Source organism: Centruroides vittatus, unplaced genomic scaffold (assembly GCF_030686945.1).
Source record: "Centruroides vittatus isolate TY-2023 unplaced genomic scaffold, ASM3068694v2 contig_954, whole genome shotgun sequence".
NCBI lineage: Eukaryota > Metazoa > Arthropoda > Arachnida > Scorpiones > Buthidae > Centruroides > Centruroides vittatus.
In genome coordinates, this window is record NW_027122633.1 from 1 (window position 1) to 20,391 (window position 20,391).

General features: G+C 23.9%; 1 long non-coding RNA gene across 2 annotated transcripts; it reads right to left on the bottom strand.

Moving 5' to 3' along the window:
• Positions 1 to 2,391: 2,391 nt before the first annotated feature.
• On the bottom strand, positions 2,392 to 3,755 carry LOC136985145 (uncharacterized). 2 transcript variants are annotated; one of them, XR_010882294.1, is made up of 3 exons: positions 3,589 to 3,755; positions 2,755 to 2,882; positions 2,392 to 2,678 (listed from the first exon to the last, which is right to left on the bottom strand). It is a non-coding gene; the product is annotated as an uncharacterized lncRNA (long non-coding RNA). The 2 variants fall into 2 exon arrangements; XR_010882293.1 differs by having other exon boundaries at positions 2,755 to 2,885; positions 3,463 to 3,755.
• Between the last annotated feature and the right edge of the window lie 16,636 nt (positions 3,756 to 20,391).

The following is a 20,391-nucleotide window of genomic DNA, read 5'->3' on the forward strand; positions in this document are numbered from 1 at the left end:
AAAATATCTAGATAAACAATTTGATTTAATCATAACAATTTAATTATGAACTAAACAAGCTACAGCTAATTACAATCAGAAGAAGGAAATTAATTAAAAATTTTATATGAGATTAATTATTAAATTTTGATTGGAAATTAATTTATACAAGTAACTGAATACCCTTTTGACTCTTTTAAGTACATATTTAGTAAATATTTTTTTTCTTTTTATCTCTTATTTTATTAAAATTCCTCGTTTCTTGTGTACTTTGTTATTGAAAATGAAAACCTTCTTAACTCTGTTATCAATATTTATTTAATAATTATTAATTTCTTAAAATTCGCAATAAAAAATAAATTAATAAAATATCCAAAATTAATTTCCCAGCTTCAAATTAAATATTTATTAATGTCATCTAATAAAATTGGTATTTAAAATATTTTAAAGAAAATATCAATATTTTTATATTATGATAAGAGGAAGAAGGAAAAAAAAACATGAAACACTTTTTAATTGAGAAAATTATCTGATTTATTATGTTAGAGATCCACTTTCTCTTAAAATATTGACACTCGACAATTAATTTGAAGAGTGAAAATCTCGCCTTAATAAAAACTTGAAAGCTTAGAAGGAGGAGAAAATCTTTAAAGAACCCTACAAATATTTTTAGCGTTTTCGGTATCCTATTCACTGTCATCTCCTGGCAGAAATCTCCAACTTACTTTGAAGTGCCGAACAAAGGAAGTTTGTACATGGATAGGTATTAGTGCGAGTAAAACATCACCAAGTGCTAGGGTGGGGAAGGTAGAGCGGATATCTGCTGATATCGATCCTCGGGACTGTTCTTCAGACTGGCTAGCAGTGATGGATGACTTCGCCAGGCACGCCTTCCTATGCTGATGACATTAGTAGGTTCCTGGAGAAAGAACTCATCACAGAAACTTCGTCTCCCACAACCTCCTCACAGGTCCCTTGCATGTAACATACCTACTCCTCCCTCATTTCCGAAGTAGACTCTAGTTTACTCACCGTAACGAGTTATGGATCAGAAGCGTACTGTACCTTACACCAAGAAATTTGCTAGTAACATGAAACTTTTTGGTATAATATCGAATATTTATACGACGTTGTTACAACTGTAAACAATATAAAAATCAATTATCTTAGCATACAAATGTTTTTCATCGAATATATAAATTTATAATCATATAATTATGATATTTTTTTAAAGATTTTTCATCGTTTTTAAAATTCAAATATAATCATGCGAGATAAAATTTTAATATTTTCTTATCGATCGATATAAATCAATACATTTGACTCTTTTATTTGTCAGTTGTTTTTCTAGATTTTTTTTTTATAATAAAAAAAAAATTATTTTTTTCAATATTTATAAAAATTTTTAGATAAAATTTATTCCAATTGTTATTTAGTTTGATTTTCACAATTTCAATAAAGGGGAGGAAAATTTAGAAAGGATAATAAAATATAAAACCATGAAAAGGATTTTTTGTTTTATTATTTTTAGTTTTATAGCAGTTATTTTCTTATGCAGGATGCGACAGACTTTTACAGAAGCGAAAACAAATTTGGCATCAAACAATTTGGCAACAGTTTCTTTTCCAAGGCACCACGCTGAATACTTAGCAGTTATTCTTCTAAGCTTAGTGATCTATAAAATGCATATCTATTGTACAATGGCGTCGATGTCAAAATGTAATTTCCCTATTTTACTATACACAAATAACAGTCTATTTCTCAAAACGACTATTTCGATCGAAAGAAGAAACGCATCTAGAACACGAAAACTACTATACAAATCTAAATAAAAATTTCTCTAAATAATACAAAGAAAAAAAGAACCGATCAGATTGTAAAGGAACGTTTACGAACATTTACTTAGATTATAGTTTACAACACGTACTTTTTGTTCCAGATGGGCAAAACAGATTTACGAAATAATAGTACAATCGATAAATCTTAATTTAAATGTCGTGTCGCAGATAAATGTTATTTGTGTGACGTAAATAATCCACCTCACACGGTCCTTACTAAATCCATCTTATGTAGAGAATATACTTTTACGTATTTGTTATTTATTATTATTGCTAAAAAATTTATCCATTTTGTGTAATTTATCGAATAAAGAAAATAAGAACTAATATAAAGGTTTAAAATGAAGAATATTTTATAATCAAGCTCATCGTAATTTACATAATTTATAAGATAAATCTCACCATATGTAAGTCCATTTTCTGATTTTTAAAAATTAAAGTCGATTAAAATATCTGTTGAAAATAATATTGTTTAACATTTATATGAAGAAATAAATCTATAACATTAAAATTCCGAGGTTTTTTAAGGTTTCAAAATTTACTTCAAGTAGAGGAAGCTTTAATAATAAAAAAGTAAATCGATTTACAATAAAAGATAAAATGATTATAAAGGAGCAAACCTTAGTTTAATGAAAGAATTTTCGAAGAATAACAGTTTTGTTTTACCATGTGCATCCCCAGGATAACAGAATGTTCAACGAAAGCAAACTTAAGAGGGGTTATCTTAAAGAAGATAAGGTACGATTTGCTCTGTCGGATGCACACGTTTGTTCCGTATCCAATCCTCAAAGGTATGGAGCGCAATTGCGTTTCTTTGATGATATTTAAGAGGTATTGCATCGATGTAGTTTCAGACGTTTCCTGTCCAATAGAATTGATTCTTTACGAAACGAATCAATAAAGTAACTAAAACACAAAAAAAGAAAAAGTAGTTTACTTTCTCCATCTCGATATCTTAAGCTCCCTTGTACAGCAAAAGAGTTTTGTTCGGTTCTTCAATTGAAGACAATTTAATTTTGATCGTCCAACATCTTGCAATTCATTCTACTGTTGACTCAACTGCAACTGCTTAAAGTGAAGATAAAAATTGTTTACTTATATTATTCAGATTAATTCCTTTCAAAAAATTGATATAAAAATAAAAAATACTATAGATTAAATATAGACAACTTAATAAAATCAATGTTCAAAATAAGAATATTGATCTGAATAAGTTAATTTTATATTTTTAAAACTCTTTCATAGTGTATAGAAATCAATGAATAAGAAACAAGTTTTTCTATTTTAAAAATAAAGTTCACTATTTAGAAAAAAAAGGTTATTTTTATTTCTTTATATATATATATATATATATATAAATCTGGACCGAATTGTTTGGGTCTATAGTAAATCTAATGAAAATAAACTTAGTAATTGAATTAAATTAGATTAGCTTCCAAGCTCTTTCAATATATCAGAAACAATACTTTTACTTCAAAAACAAATCTAATTTATATTTCCAAAAAAGTGACTTTTTCAATAAAGAATAGAAATGTTTTAATTTTTTAGTGCTTATATTAAATTAAGATCAGACTAAACAACAATAAATTTACTAAATAGTTTTAATTCTATTAATGATTTAGTTTAAATAATAACATATCTTTACTTGTTATGAAACTTCAGATAACCGAATATTAATGTTTTCTTTCAAAGCCCAACTGCTGTTCTGTTTTTAACAGAGATTATTATCAGCAGATAATTTCATTTGCTTACCAATGGTGATTATACTCACACAGATTATGAAAATAAGGTTTCTACTCAACACCTTTTATTGGCTTCGTACAAAGCCATATCAATATTCATTGGATTTAATACGTAAAGTAAAACAATATGAAAGTGACAGGGCTCAATTCTACTGATTTATTTCTATTCTTTCAATAATCCTTCCTTTCAAACTTGTTTTCTACCAAAAAAAAATAATAATAAATAAAAATAAAAAAAATATTATTTTACTTAAAAAATTGTTTATAATATTTTCTTTCCTTTTTTAAAATATTTTTTGATAATGAAAACTTTAAAATTAGGAGAAAGAAAGAAAAAAAAAACCTTCTTTTTTAATAATTCCAAATTTCAATTTAAATTTATGAATTCGAAATTAAAAAAAGGTATTAAACAGAATTACAAACTATAACATTTTTTAAATATGTTATTATTTTGAAAGTTAATTTTAATATTTTTTATATACATAAATAATCGATAATTTAAATTAAAAATATATTTTTTTAACTTAAATTTATTCTCTGCGTGGCGGTAATTTGTAATTTCGATATCAAAATGAATAAATTTTTCAGTTTTATTATATTTATTATATTGATTAAAAAACTAGAAAATTAATTATATTTCGTTTTTATACGTATTCAATTATAGAATATACTTAAATAATTTATAAAAACTATTTTATCATGCTGAAAATAATCTATCATCAAGAATATTAAGTAATCTCTCGTAGAATTATACACTTTTTAATGTTATCAACTTTTAAATAATATAAAATTATATTAAAATGTTAGTATCGTGTATAAATTACATAGCTTAACAGTTATATCATAACATTGAGATAGAAAAATATGTAAAAATCTTAATAAAACTTTTAATATATTCTACAGAAAAATTAACTTAGAATATCATCTACTTGAAAAATATTTTTCATGGTTTTTATAACACGTTGTATATTTAAAATATATTATAACTAGTTTACATGGTAGCATCAATTATCTTCCATGAATTCAGTGGCATATATTAAAAAAAGAAACGAAATTGACTAGCTCAGATTTATGTATAGACAATCTAATTAACAAATTCAAGAAGAAAGTGAACTTCTTATATAAAGTTTTAAATTAATATTCTGTCAATATCTATATTTCATGCATATTAATAACCAACGTATCCATGTCATATGCATATCCAGCCATTCAGTAATTAAACTTCTCTTACATTCCTTCAAGCGATATTGCTTTACTGTAACCTGAAGGCAGAAACTTTTGACTCAACCGAGAGATAGCTCATTAACTATTGTTAGAATCTCAACCATTCCATTACTGGAAATTTGCATAGCTCGTATTAAACGCGTATAGTTTTATGAATTCTCATGTTATTGGTGAGAAAAATCATACCCTTAGGATAAATATTACTAATTTTGCAGCTAAACGCAGTGGAATACGAAAACGAATGGGGGTAATGATGGTTAACAATGCAAGACTGAGTACCAGTTAATTCTGTTAGTTAGTAGTCAGAATAATTTTGATCATTAGCGAATCGTTTTCGCTTTCTAACTTGAATTATAATTAAGTAGGAAACATATTATCTCAAGTTTATTGCAAATTGTAAATTATAACGATTTGAGTAAATTTTCCAAGCATTTATACCAATAAACTGTTAATACAATATTTTAAAAACTCTTAATAATTGAATGCAAATTCAGTAATTAAGATTCTGTTTACATTGGAACGGTAGTTTGCAAATTTGTCTACATCACTATTATTCATATAAGAATATTTTTGCAAGCTTAAAAATTTGTCAATTCTTTTAAAATTTTAAATAAAAAAAAATCCTTAAATCATTTAATTATTAGAATAAATTCTTTAATCATCTAAAAATTACCATTTAATTTCTATTTCTATACAATTCAATATAGCAACTGGAGTGCTATTATAAAAATTACAAAAAAATAATAAATTCTTAAATATATTAGATAATTTTTAAATTTATATTTGATATTTCAAAATATTTTTTTAAAATTATATTTCCTTCAAAATAAATTATTGTTTAATTTTAAAATTTTTATAACTTCTTCTATTTTTCTATATGTTATAAATAAAAAGTCAATATTTGTACTTTAATCTCGATAATAGATTAAATTTTTTTTTAAATTACAAATATTAAACAATATCTTGTAGAGTGAATGTACCAAAATTAAGTAGTATATTAAAAACCTAAAAAAAGTAAAAAATAAACTGAATCTAATTAACTTTAATAAAGTAAACAAACTATTAAAAAGTCAAACCGATAAAAATCCCCAACTTAACAAGATCTGTCCTATCCAATATCCTTGAGTATCATGTATGCAAAATAAATAAATTAGATTAAATATCAAAATAAACATCTTAATGTTAAGAGAGGGGGAAAAAAATCATTTATTCTAGTCTCGATGATGGATTGAGATAAAGTGATTTAACTGACTCCATTCTCTTGAAATAATTGGTGTAGAAGACATTATCGACTTGTGTTAAGCTTTTTCTACCGATATATAAAAAGTAAGTAAAGTTTTTACATTAGGTACTTTTTGAAAGCTTGTTAATGACTCTTGCTGGTATGTTGGATTAGAAAGAGTAATATTGGTTTGATTCGAGAAACCATTTTTTTCATTTCGTGAATTCCTTGGTTTAATAACGCAACTTGCAAAAAAATCATATTAATCTTTGTTGACATCCATTGCGAAAAAATAATCATAATAATCAAGCAAAAGTAGGTTACTTGAAAAATGTGTTCTATTTATTCATTTATAGAATAATCAGTTAATATCGGAAAGTGATAAAAACCAATATTTCTCATTAAAATCATCTCGACTTGCAAAGAAAGAAAGAAAAAGAAAGAATAAAAAGCTAACATTCATTAAAATTACATAGGAAAAAAAAATAGGAGGAAAGTCTATTTTTTAATTAAAAAGTATTATTAAATAAATTTTTTTTCTTTTCATGTTAATTTTTAAATAAATTCCTGTTCTTTGTAATGGACTTAGATATTTCGAATAAATTATTAATATGTAAGGATTTTAAATGTCTGGAATGTCTTAAACATTTTCATTTTTAATGTAGAAGATCTTAGTGAGAGATGAGTTTTCTCCTCCTTCCAGTAGCCTGCAGTCAAACTTTACTCTAGCATAAGCAGGTAGGAAATAGGAAATTGAGGTTTTAGGAAATTCTGACTTTCATCATGGGATAGTGGTTGCGTAATCCCAATCCATTGGATCGTGGTACAGGACTCCTGATGGAGTGACCAGAGCAGCCCCAGGCTCACAGCTAACAGCAATATTGGATATGTTTATACATAACTAACTTTTTTGTTGTTTTTTTTTCAATTTTATACCATTTATATTAAAGTTTTAATTAGTGTAAAACCATTTATATTATTCTCTTAAATACTGATTAACAGAAATCGTAGAAAGGTTTTACTTGTAGCTAGGTGTTAAGAAGATGAAAATTGTATTTGCCTTCAGGATAATTGAGTTTATTTGAAATAGATCTCATCGAAAACAAGCTAAAAAATACATGAGGGAAGATGATTTAGAGTGTATCTGAAGGAGAAAATGTTGGAATCTGTTAAACAGGATGAAGTGAAAAGTGACTATAGTTTATATATAGGCATATATATATAAATGAAATATGTAATGTTCAATAAATAAGCGATTTTTCTTTCATATATATAATTATTTATACATGAAAGAAAAATATCTTATTTATTTATTTATTAAAAAATATCTTATTACCAACTTAAAAAATTCCTATCTTTACGTCTAAGAATGTTAATAAAATGAGATTAAGGACATATTAAAAAATATTTTCAAAATTTGTTAAAATAGAAAACAAATAATTCTGGTTGTCCTCAAGAATGAATAGAATGGTATGCATCATCCAATACCAGAGATTTGACAGACGTTGAGATCCTTATGTAATGAGAAGCGAAAGCTTTGTGGAACTTTGTATGGAAAATGAGTTATTGCCAATCCAATGATATTTCTACATACAGTTATTGACAAATACATGTGAGAGGTCTCGAATTTACACTTCGAATGGGAGAAACTAATTGATTAGATTACTCTATAAACATAATGAAAATTTGAACGATTGCATTATACATATTAGAATAGTACTTAATGCAAAATTTCTCTCTAATCGTAATTGAATGTCGAATTAAATTTACTACACAAACTTCGATTGACATCAAAGAAAATGCATTTGGAGAAATATTTAAAAAACATTTTATATTATAAAATTTTATTATGGAAATGTTTGATTTGTTGCTTTATAATGTAAAAGCTTTTTGGGATTCGCAAATCAAATATACGAGATATTTGACTACGTTTTAAGATTAATGTTTTGAAGATTGCGAACGTTTGTGCAATTGCATAAATAAATTATACGAAACGAGTAAGTTATACCAATTATGAATTTATAAACACTATAACGTCCAATATATCTTAATTTGAATTTAACATGGTAGAAATGAAATTCATTTTAATTATAATTTATTTTGCAATTACATGTATATATATATATATACAATATATTGATTTCAATTTTGTCTTAAACTTAATATTTTGTCTGAAATATTTAAAAATTTTTATAAGATATCATAATTAACATAATTTTAAATATTTTAGAATGAATTTAGAGTAGCGATTGAATGTTATAAATATAAAATATATATGAAAATAAACATGGAATATTTGAAAGGTATAGTATGAGTTTATGCATATAAAGATGGTCTATTGAAAATGAATAAAATGTTTAGAGATGCTTATAATATTCTTTTTAATAAATATATTTAAAATATGTAAATATATAAGCGACTTTTGTATGAATCGCTTCCATTATATTACTTTTATACTTCATATATTAACATATTATTATATATAAAATCAAATAGAGAAGGAGAAACGATAGATTTTTATCAGTTGTACGTAGTTCAATACATTCAGAATTTACCCAAATTGCCATAATATTTAATAATAGAGTCTAAATTTAAAAAATATTAAAGTTTATATACAATTTACTTACAAATTGTAGTTGCAGATGATGTCCAGGTTTGAAGTAATCTGAAAAAATATGCGTGCGAATGTGTGATTAAGTTGCGTGCATTATGACTAAGATAAAGTTTATACTTTTACTTAGTACATTTCAAAATCATAAAAAGAGTTGAGAAAATTGGATAGAGAACAATTACTAAAAGCTAGATTGTAATCTCTACTCGCATTGTTTGAAAGTAAAATCTTTCAAAGTAAATAAACTTTGAAAACTCAACAACTATAGCTGTATTTATTTAATGTGAGAAGTGTCATATTGTCATTCTCTGGATACAAGATATAAAAGTTATACCGTAACATCAGATATGGAATGTCGCATTGGAGTTGAAGATCTGTGGTTTATTCAAAAATAAACTGAAAGCAAAATAAAGTAGTAATATTTATTTATAACGTTTCAATAAAAGTGAATATCAAAGTGACAGACGTATAGTGAAGATCAAAATAAAAATATATCAAACAGTTTATTCATTTTCAAACAGTAATGCCGATATTTTCAAATTAATAAATAAAAAAAATTAAAATAAATAATTTATATATTTAAATTAAACTCTTTTTTTAAAAAAAGAAAGTGGACGGTTTCATGTGAAAATAATTAAGAATTAATTTAAAGATAAATATACGTAATAAATAAACAGAAATCACCGAAATGAATGTTAAAAGAGTTTAAATTAATAATTAATTAAATATACAAAATATAAAAATATAGCGATAAATTATTCTGTTAACATTTCAGGAATTTGGAGTTTTTTTCCCTATATATGGTCGGTAAAAAAAGATATAAAATGAAAATAAAACGAAATTCCATAAAGACACGGATTTTTATCCCCTTTTTGAAATTATAAATCAGTAAACATGTATTTATTCTGAATATTTATATAAAATAAATGAAATTGCATTACTTTTTAAAAATAAACATAGTTTTTACATATTTATGTAAGTTATGTAATCATAAATAATTACTGTAAACTCACTGTATAAATTATATTTACAATAGAAATAAAAAATTAAAGTATTTTAAAGTTATAATACATTAAATGTTAACAATATTAAAATTCATACAATACAAGAAAACTTTTTTATATTAATGTAAGAATTTTTATTGGATTATTTATTCTAAATATTTTCTAATTAAATTAATAAATAATAAAATAAAATGCAAAAATGATCAATATATTTTATATTCGAATTATTTATTTCATTAATTCACCATGAAAATATGCGATTTATGAATATTTTATGAGATATTTATTACAGTAAAAATATAAATAAATTCGATTTTATTTTTGTCTTAAAACACTAAAAATACATACATATATATACATATATATAAATTACGATATAAAATTTTATTTAGAATGAAATTTATACAAATAGAAGAAAGAATAATAATTTTATTTCCAATTTCTGAATATTTTTCATATCCAAAATGCACTCTACTAAAATTGCTTTTGTTCAATTTTTATCATCGAAAAAAAAATTCTTTTTACTGTAAGTATTAGAGCATAAAATATTTCTAACAATGTTAACATTACGATTTGTTTGGCATATACGTGATAATATTACAGATTTGAAATAAAGCGCATGTATTTGCATGTTGTTATGAAGTAGAGATGTATCCAAGCTGCACATCGAAACTTCTCTTGCAACTCATAAATGTTCAAAAAGATATAACAAATGGATTCAGGTAATGAACAAGTCATTTCTGTCACATTAATTCGTGGTTTGTTTTTTCTATCTCGTTCTTCTGATATAAAATATATAAGGAAAACATGCAATGTAATAATTTATTCGAGTGATATAATCATGGAAGGAAACAATTTGATGACGTTATAAAGTCTACTTATGACTATTATAATTATGTCACAATATAAAAAAATCATTCTTTTATATTATTGTTATTAAAATGTTAATTTTTTCCCTCTAATTTTACTTAATTTTTCGTTTAATATCTCGTAAATAAAAATTAATTACTTTAAAATTTATATATATATATATAGAAAAATTGTTATATTAATAATATTCGCGTGATTTATAATTCTAAATTTAATGTTTTTAGGAAATTTAATAACGCTTAAACATGCAAATACACTGGAAATGGTGTTGAATAAATTCTCATATCTAAATTTTAATTTATAATTTTTAATCTTTGTTATATAACTAGAAAATTAATTAATTTTAAAAAATGTATTAAATGATTATTTTATATACACACACACATATATATATATGCTACTACTATGTATACTACGATGCGACTTTTTAAGTAAATACTGTTAAATTTAATCTTTTAATCTGTTTTATTTATTTATTTTAGATACCTAAAAAAACATTTATTTTTATTAAAATTGCTACTATGCAGAATGATAAATAGTAAATCCAATCATTTTTAAAAATTCACATGAAATAAAAGGAAAAAATAAAGACAATTCTTAACTTTTCTAGAAAATGTTATTAGATTTTTTAAGCACAATTGATTTTCGAAAACTTAGTACATATCAAGAAAATATTAATGTTCATTTTTATAATATATTTCTTAAAGGTTTCCGTTTATTTTAAAAACATTTTCACTGTTATCAGTCATTTAAATCTTTTTTTAATAAATGAAATCAGATATGGATCCTGGTCAATGAATCTAAGTCAAGAATAAAAGAAATAAATAAATATATATATATATATATTAAAATAAGTGACTAGTCTACATTAGAATAAAATAAGTAAACAAAAAATTATTAATTTTTTTTTTTATTTAAAGAAAATAAAGAAGACTGAATTTAAAAAAATATATAATCTTTTCTCATTAGTTAGTAAAATATACCCAGTATAAGATTTACTCAGAATTCTTATGTGAAAGTAAACAGATGATATGTTTAATATTAAAAAGTAATCCCTTTTAAATAGATGAAACTTTAAAATATAATACTTAATAATATTATTTACAAAATAATCTAGAAAATTTCAAATTTAAATTATTCTCTGATTTTATTAAATTTCTATATTTTAATTTTTATATACATATCACATATGTATATATATATAATGCATATGTAATAATTAATTTAATTGGATTAAATATTATTATGTAATAATAACATAATAATAATAATAATAATAATAATAATAATAATTAATTCAATTAATATTATGTAATAAATAATTAATTAAATTAAATTCCAAACCTGTAATTAAATATTTTTAAAATTTATAAAATTATTTATTTAATTTAAATAATAAAATAACATTTTATAAACTTTAAATAAACTTTAATATTTAATTTATATAAATAAATATTAATATATATTAATAGTTTGATAAATAATAGCCATTACCTTTTATTAAAATCTATGAAATAATTGATTTTGAACATTAAAGAAGGTTAATAAAAATAAAAATTATCTTTTTAACAAATCATCTTATATATAAAATTTTATTTTTAATTTAAATTTAAAGAAAATATTATTACATAATATCAAAAATAATCAGAACATAAATGATAAAAATTTCTATTTACAGTATTATATTTTCCTTTCTTCGTCGATATTTAAAAATTTTAGAGTGATTATTGATTATTTTAATGAAATTATGACACTGAACATTTTAATTTAGTATTATAAATATATAATTGACATATTGTTCTAAACAATAAACATTATTTTATAAATTTTAATAACAAAATAATAAATTTTTTGTTTATTTAACTGATGTATCGTAGTTCATTAATGTAAATTAAATTTTGTTTTTGTTTTGTTCGTAGAAATGAAAATAAATTTTTTATTTTACAATATCCTATTTAAATTTGTATTTTTATTTCCTTTTGTTTTTTTTTTAAATTCGAAATATTTTATAAATTTTCTGAATAGAATAAAGGTTATAAAGGTTAAAAAATAATGAATAACAGCAAAAATAAAAGTTAAGATTCAGGATTTTATCGAATTCATTTTTAAGACCCAATTATGTAAATATAATTAAATTTTTTGTAGTTTCTGCGTCGAAATTTTTAGATTCCAGTTAATTATGAAAATTCTTAGTTTCTATTTGTGTATTTTTTGAAAAATTTAGTATTTACATTTATTGAAAATTTATTAAAAAATTTTGTTTTTATTAACAGTAAAAAATTGAAGAAAAATCGAAACTACATGAGTTATATTTTATATTTTCTACGTGAAAATTGGCGAAATCAGTTATTTTTCTTATATTAGAGGCCATTTACTTAAGTATACTGAACATGTTCGTAAAATAGTATAAAATGTATATATATATATGGATACAATATTAAAATAAAAATATTGTATACAATGTAATATTTATTTCCTACCAACTTAATTTTATATGATAAATTCATAATTTTAAAATAATTAGTTTAACGAGTGTGTATAAGTGCCAATAGTCGTGAAGATAATGTTCCCACTTTAAGAGGCTCATCTCGATTAATTCGCACATCAATTAGAATTTTCCTTTGCATATTTATTCTTTAAACAGCTGAAAATTAGTAAAATGAAGTAAACAAACTTATTTAAAATAATTATATAACAATAATTTCTTGTAATTATTTCATTAAATAATTTTCAAAAGAAACCCACAGAGCCTCAAACGAATCTTGATCTGCTGTATGTGGGTAATATTACAGAACATACGAAGAATCTTACTTAAAAACTAATAGCTTACATGGAATTATTTTAAAATCTTTTAATTAATTAATTTTTTATTAAATGAAATAAGTTAGATTTTAATTAAAATAAAAATTGTTTAATTAATGCTTATGAGATATAAAGTACAGTACAGTATTTTATATTTTATCTCGGTTTTCATTTAATTTAATTTTATTAAATTCCTACCTAAACCTATTTTTGTCACATTATATATTCATGGATTGTAAATATAAAGTCTTAATTTCAGACTCATAATTAACATCATTCTACATGTAAAACTATTAATATCTCATAATTACTTCGTGTAAATATATGGCATTCATAATTTTATATATAAAATGACGTTAATTATTTTACATGTTATGTTTTATTAATTATTTACAAATATAATTAGTACCAAATTCATGCATATTCATGTCAAACTAATATGAATATATACCGGGTAAACAAAAATTAATTTTATTAAATAAAAGCTAAGATTTAAGAGAGATAAGTAATTATAAAATTGCAATAGTAATTTGCTATATATAATATATGAAAACGTGTTTACAGTAACCCAAAGTCACATTTTATTTTATGAATTATTTGATTTAAATATTTTATTAAATTCAATCGAATAAATGCAAGAAACATGAATTTTTCATGCATCTCATTTGCATACACAACAGTAAAGTGTATAACTATAGAGTTACACAATTAAATCAATTAATTTTTTTAGAAATAAAATTAAAATCATTTAAAATATTCTAAACTTAATTTCCGATTCATAGCCACATGTGTATCTAGTATACATAAAAAACGTTTGATATTCATTAATGTGCATTGATTGATAATTAGATTCCCCTCTTAATAAATGTATTATGAATACTTAAATATTTATATCACAATTTTTGAATGTTTTTAAATGTTATGGCTTCATAGATTTAGAGTTTTTATGATTTCTTTTGGCTATTTCCTATTTTTACTTTTTCTTTATGTTCTATTCATGTGGTACCAGTTAAATATCAACGCTTCTGGCTATTTTTAATGAAGTAATATAGTCCATATAACGTACGAAAAAATATTTATTTTATATGTTACGTTTATAAGAATTATTCAAGAGCTGTTTGATGAAATGCAAAACTATACAGAGATTCTTAATCCTATTCTAAAAATATTAGAAAGTTTTTGTAAAGATTTATATGCAGAGATAACTTCACACTTTATTAAATAAATAAATAAATAAATAATCTAAATGGATTTCTATATTAGAATTATCATTCCAACCGCAACATATTTTTATTTTTGAAAGAAAATCTAAAAATATCGATTCGTAGATATCAACATAATTGTGTATATTTTTGTCTGTATAATTTTTAAACATTAAAACTCAGATAAATATTTATTCGTTTAACATCACTTATTTTTTATGAGGTTTCAAAAATACTAATATTGACATTAGTTCAAACACAATTATACAGAGATATTTCAAATTAACATCAATGATTAGATCCTGGCAAACTTATTAAATTTATAATTCTGTTACACCTTTCAATTGGGGGCGGAGGGGTGGTGAGGAACGAGGCTCAAAATATTCGGGACAATACCACCCCCGAAAATTTCCTGGGATTATTCGATTTGTCGGATTCGAACCCGGGTCCTTCAAAGTGATAAGCTGATGTCTTACCACCATTCGACTTTCGTATTTTTTTTATTTAAATATTTTCTTAAATTTTTTAAAGAATTATTTTATAAAATCTGTATTTAAAAGTATAGGTTCCCTCGGTTAGTTATTCTATTCTATGCATTTATATAGGATCATTTTAACTAATCGATTTGAGATTCAAAACTATTATATTAATTGAATATGTAAATGAAATAAATTTTCATAAATATTAAAATATGCTCTCAAATTTTAGCTTTGTAATATTTAACGGATCGTAAAGAAAATATTAAGTGTTAATAATAATAAAAAACACTAATTTAGGATAAAGTTGAAAGTATATAATTTTTTAAAGTAAGCAATATAATAAATTTGAATAAAAGTATACAGGCCAAAAACTCATTTAACACATATATATATATATATTAACTGAGTTTTGCATATTTTCTGGTAATTAGACATAATAATAAGTTTATAACATTAAAACCAAACGATATAATAGAAGACTCTTTTGTATGTAAGGCACTAAACACTATTACATGCACTTATGTGTAAATGTATAATTTGATAAAGGTAATGCAAATTTATAATTGTGTTCATGATACACTATATATTTACACATGGTTTAATTCCGTACATAACATATCCTCACTTTATATATATATATAACTTTGTAATTAATGAATATAACTTGTGTAGAAATCTATAAATTAGATTTTATGCTATTAATATGAGTCGAATTCCCTTCACGTTTATAACCTTTAAACTATAATTTTGTTTAATTTAAATATATATATCATTAACTATGCAATTTACTTATAATAATAAAACTTAATATATTTATATAATTTTAAAATAATCAATTATTTATAAATTTTTAGTGTAATTTAACGATTTAAATTATTAAAGAGATTAAAAATTAAAAAATAATTAAATCAATTCTCGTATTACTAAACAAATTAAATAATATAATCTTATAACAAAAAGAATTTTTTAGAGTAAAATAAATTAAAATTTTTATTTTTCTATTATTTAACTGATTAAATATGGTAAATATTTAATAAAATTTTTGTATTAATTTTAACATCTTTAATCATTTATTATTTTTCAAAATTATTTTTAATAAAGATTTCTTTAGCCATTTAATAGGCGGGGTATATTTTTAAAATATCATGTTGATTCGAAATTATTAAAGAAGAAAAATTCTTCTCTTGTTTAAAATAATAAAGTAAACACTTATTGTAATATGGCAAGCAATGTTTATAGAAAACTGGGATTGTTGTTTCTGGTGAGAAATGTTCCTCCAAGCTTTCGTTCTACTTCACGCTGTGCATTATTTCTTCATTGGCATCCTCTTTTGTCCACATCTCATTCAACTCTCCATTCATTCTTTATCCATCAGCTGTTCTTACTCTTTATATGCCGAATTACTAATGTTCAACCAATGTTTAAAAATATCTTAAAGTTTATTAATTATAAATTCTTCCTAATTTTTAATATAATAAGTTAGTAAATATTTAATTAAATGAAATAAATTTGTATAATTTTAAAATTATTTCTTAATTTCGTTTGCTTACTGATAATTAAATTTATTATTTTAATAAATAACAATAACACTTTAACAAAGATGATAAATATTTTAAATGTATATAAAAAATATTTTAAAATTCCTAATTGATTTTAAATACTTAATTTTATTTATGTATTGTACATAAATTCATATTCGATAATATTTGTGTAAGTAAAAGTTCTGAATGTGTGAGTTGATAATGGATATAAATAAATATTTATAACAAGAATTTTTAATATTTAATAATAAAAATTTATAAATTTTTAAATATTTATCTGTAAAATCTACGTGGTGATTTATAAAAGTAAGAGCATATAGAATTTTAATCAGAATTGATCGAGACTTTAATTTATAGCAAAACACACCAGGTTTGTCTCACGTAGTGTAAGAATTTTGCGTCAGATTGAGGAAGAAGATACATTCCTGAACAACATTACATTGTCTTCAATGATAAGTCGACATTTTATCCCGGTGAACACCCACGACCACAGGATTTGGGGCTTGAAAATTTACAAGCAACTGTGAAACATATACGTGGCAGTCCAAAAGTAAATGTGTTCTTAACAAAGATAAAGTATACTATCCTTCTTTTTCTATGAAGGAACTATCGAAGTTATCGTGTATCTGGACATGCTGAAAAATGTTCTCATTCCATAGTTAAACGACAATGATATAGAAGGACACATGCATTTTCAGTAAGCCAGTACACCAACCCACTACTTTGTAGATGTCTGGGACTTCCGGGATGCCCAGGATGGGAATAAACGTTTCTCAGGTTGGCGGATTTCACTCGTGCCTGCAAATATCACTAAACTTAATACTCGAATCACTGTCGCAGTTACGAAGTGATAACAGATATGCTGCTCATCAATAGTGCCTACGTCGAACCAAACCGACTAAAAATTGATGTGTTTTGATATAAATTAACACCAAAACCGATTCTGTAAGTCTTCTGATTACAATTTTATGCGTTTCAGAAATTGTATAGTCTTTTTAGGATCATTTTATATTTCTTAATAGTGCAACATTAACATAATTACTAAAAAGCAAGATGAAAAATGTACGTATGTGTCATAAATACTTCCAAAACGTAGCAATAATTCTACTAAAATGAAAATTTCATAACTTAAAAATAATTAATGTCCACGAGTCACTCAAGCTTTCTTCTATTAAAGAAAATTTTCAAATGTTGAACATTTAGTGACCATAGCAACAAATTGGATAATTTTTTTTCTCCTTTCATTTTTTCAAATTAATAATAAAACTAATGTGTGACAGTTCGTGATATTTAGGTTGACTTTCCCTTCAAACTATAATTTTCTAAAAGTCGATATCGAAAAACATGTGTGGTCACGGAATACATGATCTCTTTTCTCCCTCTTATCATAAACCACATGACTCTATTTAGATTATGGGATGGGATATTACTGTAAGCCACCGCTGGGAATATCTAGGCAAAGTAATACTCTTGTATAAGCTTACTCTAATGTGTGTGTGTGTGTTTTTTCCCTGTGTGTTTTTTTGTATCGATGCATTTTACATTGCTGTTTTGCAATGAAATTGCTTTTCTTCTGCTGCAAAATTCTATCATAAAGTCATAAAAGTACAAAATGATTATTAATATCCAGATTATTTTCCTTTTTGCTTGCATTTTCTCTTAAGATCGATTATTTGATAAAGAAGATTTTTGTTTACATATGTATATCTTTAAGAACATATCTAAAATCCTTTGTTGTTTCTTCAGTAGTATTTAATAATCCCCAAAAACATCTTATAATATGTAGTTTCCTTAGATTTTCAATAAAGCTCTGATTGAATTATTCTTTGTTCGTCTTTTAAATTCTAGTTGTAAGTTGGAGTTTTTTGACTTTTTTTAATTTTGAAAAGGAAAATGGAAGAAAACTTTTAACCAGTGGCATTATGATTACATTACAAAGTATAAATCTTTTATAAGTGATGATTCATTTGGATTTACAAAACGTTTAATTAACCATTCGATAATAAGTAATGGTATAGTGATGCTTCTGTGTGAAAAATATAATTGACTAAAATCTCTATTAATCCGTTCAAATCGTACAAATTCTTTGTCGAAATCAATATTTATCACTTAATTTAATTATTTCTCCAACAAATGACAAAACTAATCTCAACAGTTGAGAATGTCACTGGCAGAACATATTTGCATATTTAGCAATTTCCCAACCATTCTGTTAATGTCACGATAAAGAAATTACATTGTCGAACATCCTAGAAACGGCTTAACTTTATTAGAAAGACCACTTTCAGCGTGTTTGATATAATGACAGAAACAGTCGTGTACGCTCGCTAGATACAGATAACATTTAATTCGACTACATGCTAATATGTAGTAGTACAATATCTCACTTAATCTACTCGGGTGTCTACAGCTCAGTCATGCAATTTACCAAGATCAGACACCGTCCAATTGATTTCCCAGATGTTTGAAGCAGCCCCATAATAGCGCATAGTGTATAGCATCAAATAAAACTATCTCCTTTCACTACAGCTGAATAAATACTACTAGTTTTACTTTTCTCATTTACTTTCGTAGGGCATTTTACAAAGTTTTAACTTAAATAACCTATTAGTATCGACATTCAATGCTGTTGTAGTAACTGCTATTTCTACATTGACTACAATGTCCTTTCCATTAAGACAAGGCGTGCAACCGCAAATCAATTATGTTATCCCTTAGGCAATGGGATTTTCGTTAGTGCTGTTAGAGTAAGTCTAGATGGAATAATAGCTTTGAGGGAAATTTCAGTTTACTCTTAATGTTCTGTTTATTTTATAGTATGGTAAATTAATCTATTTGATTTTTAGAATTTAGCATAGTTTCCAAATTCGAGTGGTCAGTTTGCGCTTAGATAATCTACAGAATTTCCACTTAAAAAACTTGTATTAAGATAATTCATTTTGATCATTTTTAACATTTGATTTTTGTAGAGGTCAACACTTTTCTTTTTTGGTGCAGACTTCTATACTTTTTTGTATTGGAGCCACTTTAATTGAATAACTTAAAGGCGATTGAATAGAAAAGTTTGACAATGGAAGTAAAGAATTAGAAAGTATTCAAGAGAAAAATTTTAAAATTCATTACGGAATCAATTGAAAAAGTACCATTAAAATGACGGTAGAGAGATCTAATATAAAAGATAAGTAAAAAATATACAAGGAGTCATTATGCTTTCAGGGAAAAAAATATCCAACAAGGAAAAAGAAACATACAATTATTAGCTTTATTATGTCTAGTTCGCTTATTTATAATTCTATTTTCTTTGCTAACATCATCCGAAGATGGCGGAAAGAAAGCTTTTACTTTTTCCTAAAAATCTAAAGAAAAAAAACAGGAAGTGAGTTGCTTGAACTTCGTGCTTTTACGTGACTTCTGAGTGCCTTTGTTTGTCAGTTCGTTCAAAACTCTTTTGTACTCCCGTAAGTGGAGTTTATTGATAATTTGATTTCCTTCGTGAACAGCTTCGCGGAGTAGACATGATAGAGAGAAAGACAAAAATTTGGCTTCTTCTTTTTATATATATATATAAAGAACAATGTGCAAAGAGCATTTGTAAAAAAGAAGAGTTTCTTAAAGAAAAATCTATTGACGAAATAAATAGTTCGACAACGTAGAAATTTTTTTTTCTTTTTAATAAAATTAATCAAATTATACGATGGCGTTGGAGATAAAATGCCAAAAATCACAAATTACATTGGTATGTTTATTAAGAGAAAGAGCAAATTGAATTTGTCACGTAAATTATTATTGATAAATGATTAGCCGGCTGATAATGACTGATATTGATTGCTCATATGTTGCAATGGCTGCGGTATATACATGTTTATTAGATATTTAG